This window comes from Mesocricetus auratus, unplaced genomic scaffold (genome assembly GCF_017639785.1).
Source record: "Mesocricetus auratus isolate SY011 unplaced genomic scaffold, BCM_Maur_2.0 Super-Scaffold_100015, whole genome shotgun sequence".
Taxonomy (NCBI): domain Eukaryota; kingdom Metazoa; phylum Chordata; class Mammalia; order Rodentia; family Cricetidae; genus Mesocricetus; species Mesocricetus auratus.
In genome coordinates, this window is record NW_024429198.1 from 62,035,285 (window position 1) to 62,043,699 (window position 8,415).

The following is an 8,415-nucleotide window of genomic DNA, read 5'->3' on the forward strand; positions in this document are numbered from 1 at the left end:
GCGGGGAGGTTATGGCAGCATGGATGATCACGTGGCACCCATAGTCAGGGGGCAGAGAGAGATGAAGGCTGGTGTTCTAACAGCTGTCTCCCTTTAACTCAGCACACCGCCCAGCCAATGGGACTGCGTTGTCCCCGTTTAAGGTGGGTCTTAACACCTCGATGAATGTACTCTAGAAAATCGTATACGAGCCTAGGTATCTGTTTCAAGTTAACAACCCAGATTAACCGTCACAGTTGCTTCTTTGCACAACTGGAAACGTGGCTAAATGAAAGACGTAATGTGTTATTTCTCACTGGGTGGATATTCTGTATTCAGATATCCATTGTTGCAGTTTAATCTGTGATATTGCTAAGTGAGTTGAGTTTTGGGAGGCTTACATTTAACCTCTGCTAGACACAACGTGTGTGTGTGTGTGTGTGTGTGTGTGTGTGTGTGTGTGTAGCTTGCTATGTGGTGCCGAGATCTAAACTCCAGTTGGCACGACTGCACAGCCCGTGCTCTAAACCTCTGAGCCGTCTCCCCAGGTCCTCTAACAACTTTTTAATAGACTCCTACTAGGTTTTCAATGCGAATTTCTGTAATGGTTAACTGTGTTGACACTTCCTGCATGTGTAACTTGCTCTGCTTACAGTCTGTGTGTTTTGTTTGGTGAAGTGTCTTTGTCTGTTCACTTTACTGAGCCATACATTTTATTCCGATTGAGTTCTGGAAATGAAAACTATATAATAAAGTCCTTTATTTGATATATAAACCACAGTGTTATTTTTAATGCATGCTTCTTAATTTTCATTTATTTAAAGGATTCCCTATAAGGTTCAGTGTTCTTAATTTAAGTGGAAATAAATTTGTAATTTTTCACTCAATCGTGTTTTAGAAATAGTATTTAACAATCCTTTGCCTACATAATAATATGTATGTTTTTGAAAGTTAAAACGTTTTATATTTAGCTTATAGGTCTGTGATTCAGTTGGAGATTTTATATATATGTTATATAAGGTTGTATTATATACAATAAAATATGTTACATATTATGTAAAATGAAATTACATCTTTAATTTTATTAAAATTAATAGTATATACAGTATATGTGTCCCCTTTCACCCATTACCTTTTTATGTATTCCTCCTCCTCTGGATTTCTTTGCATGGTTCCTGAAAAGTCAACTGAGGTTGAATGGGCTAATTTGTTCAATGGAGGACTGAAGCAGAAGTATTAAACTACACACATTTAGGGATGTCCTGTGATATTTTATTGAGGGAGAAATCACTTACGTGAACATCCAAGAAAGCTGAGAACCAAAGGTCCCTACGCTGCTCTCCAGGACGAAACCGAAACCCAAAGAGAGAGTCTCCTCCCCCTCACTGTATTTACCCCGTACATATGTTCTACGTACTGGTGAACACACCCACACGGGAGTGGTCAGCGCTTACGAATACATAAAAATCACTCCCTACAGAGGACATTTCAAGATAGCATAATATCCAGGCTACGGCATGGTGATTGGCCACAACTTTTGCTGGGGTTTATAGTGAAAAGCACAGTAGGTGAAGCAGAACCATGTGAGAATAGACAATTTGGCGATGAAACGGATGGGAGCGAATTTATAAATTGCAGCCAAAGCAAGGCGCGATGGTTGAGGAGACTGCCATGCCTGAAGAGGAACCAGGAGCTTCACACTGGGGCACATGGAAAGATCTGCTGAGGGCCAGAGCTCATCTTCTGGAGGGAGGCTCTAGCACATGGAAGCACAAATCTGGGGATTTGTACAGAGAGCTCAGCAGCCGAAAGAAAGCACTTGCTGCTCTTCTATAAGGCCCACGGTCAGTTCCCAGCACTCATTTCACAAGCACCTGCAACTCTGGCTTCGTGGAATCTAATGCTCTCTTTTAGCCTCCACAGACATTTGCACGTATGTGTTTCATGGGCACACAGACAGGGTTCTATACATATGAAGATTACAATGCGAATTCACTTGAAAGGCAAGTGTCTCCTGAGAAAAGCCACCCAGGGTAGCCTTTTCCCAACTCATGCAGCTATGGTCTGATGGCAGAAGAACTCATTGCTGTCTGTGGCGTGCTGGTTTTGCAGGCGTAACATCACTTTCATATTCTCGAAGTCCCAGAAAGTCAAGGAGACACAGTAGGGTCAGATTCCCATCTTAATGCTCCCGAGTGGGCTCTGTGTGAGCTGTGAAGGTCAAATCCAGGTCTCAAAGGAGACCCCAGAAGGTCATAGGTAAGATTGAAGGGATATTTTACAGTGGATTGACTTTCCCATTGTAATACGGTAGTGGCCAATGGGGACAAGTTATGGTTGCATGTAAAGTGTCTCTGATAGACCCATGTGTCTGAACACCTGATCACCACATGGTTGCCCTGAGTCCTCAGAATGAGCCTGGCAGTTTGCTTTTCCTTTCTAGGTTACGGACTAGTTTGGAAGCTTGAGGCAAGAGAAACATAAGCCTGAGGCCAACCCAGCCCCTACCATTATTACTGGCTAAACGTTTCATTCTGGGGTCTTGTCTTCTCAAAGAAGACAACAGACACAGGTCATTTAAAGATATATATTTAAAACAATTTAAATTTATGTGTGTGTGTGTGTGTGTGTGTGTGTGTGTGTGTTGATTGTACTCAGCCCATATAAAAGTACCAAGAGAGACCAAAAGAGAGTATAAGATCCCCTGGAACTAGAATTATAGGTGGTTGCATAACATCAGACTTGGGGGGCTGGGAAATGAACTCAGGTGCTTTGGAAAAATATCAAGAGCTCTTAATCATTGATCCATCTTTCTAGATCTGACACAGACAATTTAGACAGAAAAGTAACCAAATGAAACATAATTCAGGGAAGATTAAAATGGGCTGACCAAAAGAGGATATGTGATGGCCTACTGGGTTCTGTGTTATGGATTTTTAAGGTTTATGAATATTTATAATGTAGGAGGCATATTCATGAGGATAAGCTGACCCCTTCTCCTTCTTAAGTCACGGTAGACCAGATCTCCCTCTACGCTGATTCTTTCCATGATCATCTTGAAAAGCTCTTGGGAAAGGTAATCAAAACCATAATAGAAAGGATACAAGAAAACCAGGCCTAAGATTCTCTCTGTCTCTCTGTGTCTCAAAATCTTTGCCCTACTTGGTCTCACAGTGAAAGCCTGTCTCTAAAGAGAAAACAGAACAGTGTAAAACAAGATAAAGAAACTGATATCCAAAGATGAAATAAAACAGCAATGCAAGAGAAAAAGAAATACAGCATCATATTTAAAAATTTAAAGTGATCAGGCATGATCAAAATATCAATAGAAAAACCAACAAGGAAATAAAACACAACAGTACAGGCCAGTAGTAAGAAAGAGGGTGGTTTCCCGTCCTCCAAGAGGCCAGTACCATGGGAAACAGCTACCAGCCTTTTCCTATACTGACCAGCCATTCTCTGTGGATGCTTGGACCCTGTGGCACTATTCGATCTTTCCTGTCAAGGTCTCATTCTGCAACTCCAGGTTTTATGCCAATTCTTGTTTTAACTTTGACTGGGAGGGTGGGGAGATGAGCCACTGGGCTAGAGCACCGTGAAAGCATGAAGACCTGAGTTCAAACCCTCAGCGTTCCATAAAAACACAGCTTGGTGGCACATGGCTGGAGCTGTCAGTGTCAAAGAGACAGAGACAGGAGACTTCTGAGAGCCCGCTGCCCCGCCCAGATCAGCCCAGGAGAAAGAGCCAGCTTAGTGTCAATTAAATACTGTCTCAAAAGACAAGATGGAGGGAGACAGACGAGGACTCAATGTTCTCCACTGGCTCACATGCACATATACCACACACACTACACACACACACACACACACACTCACACACACACACACTCACACTCACACACACACACCACACACCATACACACATACAAACACACACACATACACACCACACACCATACACACATACAAACACACACACATACAAACACACACACATACATACACACACACCACACACACATACATACACATACACACACTCACTCACACACACATACACACACACCATACACACATACAAACACACACACCACACACACACATACATACACACCACACAAACACACACTCACACACACATATACACACACCACACACACTCACACACACACATACACACACCACACACACATACACACCACACACACTCACACACACATACACACACACCACACACACATACATACACATACACACACTCACACACACATACACACATACCACACACACACACACATACATACACACACACCACACACACACACATACATACACATACACACTCACACACATACATACACATACACAGACACATGAGTGAAATTTTTAACATGTTTTTTAAGTTGGAAAAAAATCATTCATAATTAACAAATCATTGTTTATACTTATGTGATACATATGCTATTTTGTTATAGGTCTGCATTGCATTTTGATTAAAAGCTAACTAACATCTGTTGCTGTGTATTCATTACTTTTTGCATTAAGAATGTGTGAAATTTACCTTCAGTTTTGAGATTCCTTGTGGTTTCTCAGAACTATTATTAAATTACCCTGTTTATCTAATTACCCGTCATGCAGTCTCTTGAAGAAGGAACCACGTCTGCCTGTGTGCTTGGTCATTTTGTGCACTGCATTTAATTTTCTTGTATAACTATCACTTCAATATGAGATGGATCATGATAATGCCACGGTTATCTTGATCCTGGTGTATCTACACCTAGCAAAAATGCCCGGCAGGGCCGTACGACCTTCTGATGTTGTGACAGATGGTATCACCTGTAAGTGTGCAGTTAGGGCAGGAGAGATGGCTCAGCGGTTAAGAACACTTGCTCTTGGCAGAGGACCAGTACTCATACCGGTGAGCTCACAACCACCTGAAACTCCAGTTTCCAGGAATCATACGCCCTCTTCTGGCCTCCGCAGGCACTGCGCGAATTTACTCCAGAAACTGACTCCTTCCTAAGGAGTGGATGTGTTACTGCCTGACACTGGGGGACACTTTGGTTCTCTGACAGAAGTCTTGGTCTTGATTTTTTGGAAAGAGCCCTGCTTTTTGCTGGGCTTCTTGGCAGACAGCAGGGATGAACTCGGATGCGTCTCTCAACAGTGATGTCCCTGGCATTTTTAGGAAAGGCAAGCACTTTTCCAACTCTCTCCAGGCCACAGCGGTGTGTTTTTATCTTGCACTATTCCTCAGTTGAGAACTACCTTCAGAGGGCCTCTGATGGTTTTGAATGCACACCTTGAGGCCAGTTACTCAGTCCTCTTGAAGGGCCTCTGCCCAGAAAGAACTTACTCTTTAACTGAGAGCAGCCCTGGGGAAGATAAAGTTACCACAGAATGTTGGCTCTGCATGAAATCCTACAGACAAAGGCAAAACTTCCTTGTATGTAAGATTCTCTTAGTTCAAGAGAACATGTGCCATATCCAGCCCATTGAGGAAGTTTGTAGCGTTTTCCATCCGCTCTGCTGAGCTTTGTATGAGACAAAAAAAAAAAAAGGTCAACGTTAGCATTTACATACCAGAAAAGGGACGAGCCTTCCAGATGGGCCACACCTGAGACCTTCAGCCTTGTTATCTCTCTGGTGTTTCCTACTTAGTGTTTTATGAAAGAATCTGAATGTGAGGATTGCCCCAAGCCAGGTGACTTTATATACTTCTCAGTCATGGATCACCACTCCCCTATACGTGGGCAACATTATTTTGGGACGATAGCAAGATGGAGGGGAAAAATCTGGAATTAAGTCCAAAGAGTTGAAGTTAATTACCAACTGAATGGACCACATGGACACTCATATACTATTTGTTGGTTATATGAAGGTCAAATTTAAACTAGATGGTCTAGGTCTTATCTGTTAGCTCTATGTGTAGGGAATCTGTGTGACATAAAAAAGGGTCTACTAATCCCCAACAGGAAATGGACAACATACCAGGTATAATTTTTCCAGATGGTGACTGCACAATTTCAAAGAAGCCCATCAGGTCAGAGCCTCCTCCAGACAACTTGAAAGAGATGACTCTCCTGATGGGGGAAGTTCTTCTGTGTATATGTTGTCTTATTGGTTGATAAATAAAGCACTGTTGGCCAATAGGGAAACAAGATAGGTGGGACTAGTAGTCGAGGAGGATTCTGGGAAATGTAGTCAAGAGTAGAGAGTCGCCATGTGATCCTGGGAAGAGAGGATGCATGAGGCTGGTGTCCTCAGTAAGAAAAGGCCTTATAGAAATATATACATTAGTAGTTATGGGTTAATACTTAAGAAAGAACTAGCCAATGAGAAGCCCTGGACACTGGCCAACAGGGTTGTAACTAATAGTCTCTGTGTGTTATTTGGGGTTGACATGGCTCAGGGACCAAGCTGGCGGGAAAGAGTACACATGACAGTATCCCATCCCCAGAATATTGCACAGCTTCATAACATGAGGAGGGACATAGAGACTCTTCTGGTGTCCACTTTCCTGCACTTGTGAGGTTAATTTACTTCCTGAATCTCATGAGCCTCCATCCACCTTCCCAGAGGGATTGCTTCAGTATGGACGAAATTGCCACAAAATGAAAGTCCTTCAGTCCCGCTGAACCATGGTGTTTCCAAGCCTGTGAGATCCCAAGGTAGCTTGATGTCTGAATCTATTGCTAATCATACACCACCACAGACTGAGTAAGTTATGAAGACAAGAATCTTGTTTGAGCTCATGGCTCTCGTCCAAGTTCAAGAGGCCATGTCTGGAGACTTTCTTCTTGCTGACCAAGGTGGTAGAGGGTGGAGCACGAGAAGGCAGTCCGGCCGGGTGTGGCCGACAGCAGACCCGCTCTGGAGACAGCCCATTCACCCATTAAACCACAGATTAGTCTGCTCGTGATGGCAGAGCCCCCATCACATCCTAAAGGCTCTATCTGGTGCTGCACCATGACGTTTTACAGTGAGGAGTAAATTTCAACATAGAACCTCGGCAACTTAGATCCACGTTCAAGTGATGGTACCTGAATATCTAGAGCAGTGTGGATACAGTTCTCTTAGCAACTCTAGAGAATGACGCCAGCATCCCTAGGAGCTACTTCTGGGGTGTTTGGATGGACCACACCGTCACAATTGTCTAGGTAGAGCACACCAAGAGTTCGTTGCCCCTCACCTTAGACTGGAGAATAAATTGTCTCATGCCGTCATCCTCTTCTAACAGAATATTCCTTTGTGCTTCAGGTTGTTTGCTGCTCTTGCCCAGTGAGTCACAGCCAGGAAGAAAGGCGATGATTGTTTATTCACAAAAGAGTCTCCTCGAGGAAGCGTTCCTCAGAAGGGCTGGCCCTTGGGCTATGATGAAAGCCCTGCTCTGTGTAACACTTACCCAGAATCTAATAGGAAATGAAAGCAAACGTGATGAGAACCTTATGAATAGGAAATGCTGTTAGCAGATCTCACCCCTACAGCCTAGACCCATTGACTTTAAATGCCACGGCGCTTATGGGAACGAGGCGAGGTACCTCTTAGAAACCCTTAAACTGTGTTTGTGGAGAAGTCAGCTGGTTTCTCACCCCCACATAAGACTGGACTCAATATAGACAAGAATTATGCTTCTCCGCTCAGCGGTACACTTTTTGACGTGCTTACATCTTAGTAACACGATCGGTGTACACAGGTCATACTTAGCTCAAAAACTGTGATGTATTTGTGCCCTTAAAACATAAACAACATCTTGAAATCAGACATGGTAGTTCCGGTGCCACGTTCCCTCAATAGCATAATCAGCGCGGGCCAGACAGAGCTTCTGCAGAAAGTTCTGGATATCTGTGTCTCCACCACTCTCACTGCTCACACTCAACACATTTTTTCTCAGCCACACGTAACCACCAGGCTTCGTTCTTCTTGTCCCAATACCAATTCCACCGCACCCACCGGAGCCCAGGCAGCTTTCTTCACCCCTTTGAGCTGTCAGTGATCTCTTTGTTCGCTTGTGCAACACATTGACAGTGAGCGCTTGTTGCACGCCAGATGCATGGTTTAGTGTGTCTAGATTTTTCACGGAATACGAATCACTTTTCTCATTGCTGTGACCAGACACCTGACTGAAAGAAACAAGTTGAGGAAGGAGAGCCTTATTCTGACTTCTATCTGAGGCTACCATTCCATGAGGGTGGGAAGGCATCGCAGCAGGAGCATAAAGTGGGCGATCACACGACACCCACAGTTAGGAAGCTGAGAGAGATGGATGCTCACAGTCTCCTTCATATCAGCCCAGGAACCCAGCCCACAGAAGACACGCACTGGGTTGTCCCACCTCCGTCAACCCCATCTGGAAACTCTCTTGTAGGCATGCCCAGAGCACTGTCTCCCGTGTGAGACTTCATCCTCTTTATTTGAATATTAACCGTCACACA

At 43.8% G+C, this 8,415-nt stretch overlaps 1 long non-coding RNA gene across 1 annotated transcript; it reads right to left on the reverse strand.

Moving 5' to 3' along the window:
* Positions 1 to 4,358: 4,358 nt before the first annotated feature.
* On the reverse strand, positions 4,359 to 6,148 carry LOC121144282. Its single transcript, XR_005881601.1, has 2 exons — positions 5,972 to 6,148; positions 4,359 to 5,514 (listed from the first exon to the last, which is right to left on the reverse strand). It is a non-coding gene; the product is annotated as an uncharacterized LOC121144282 (long non-coding RNA).
* Positions 6,149 to 8,415: the final 2,267 nt, after the last annotated feature.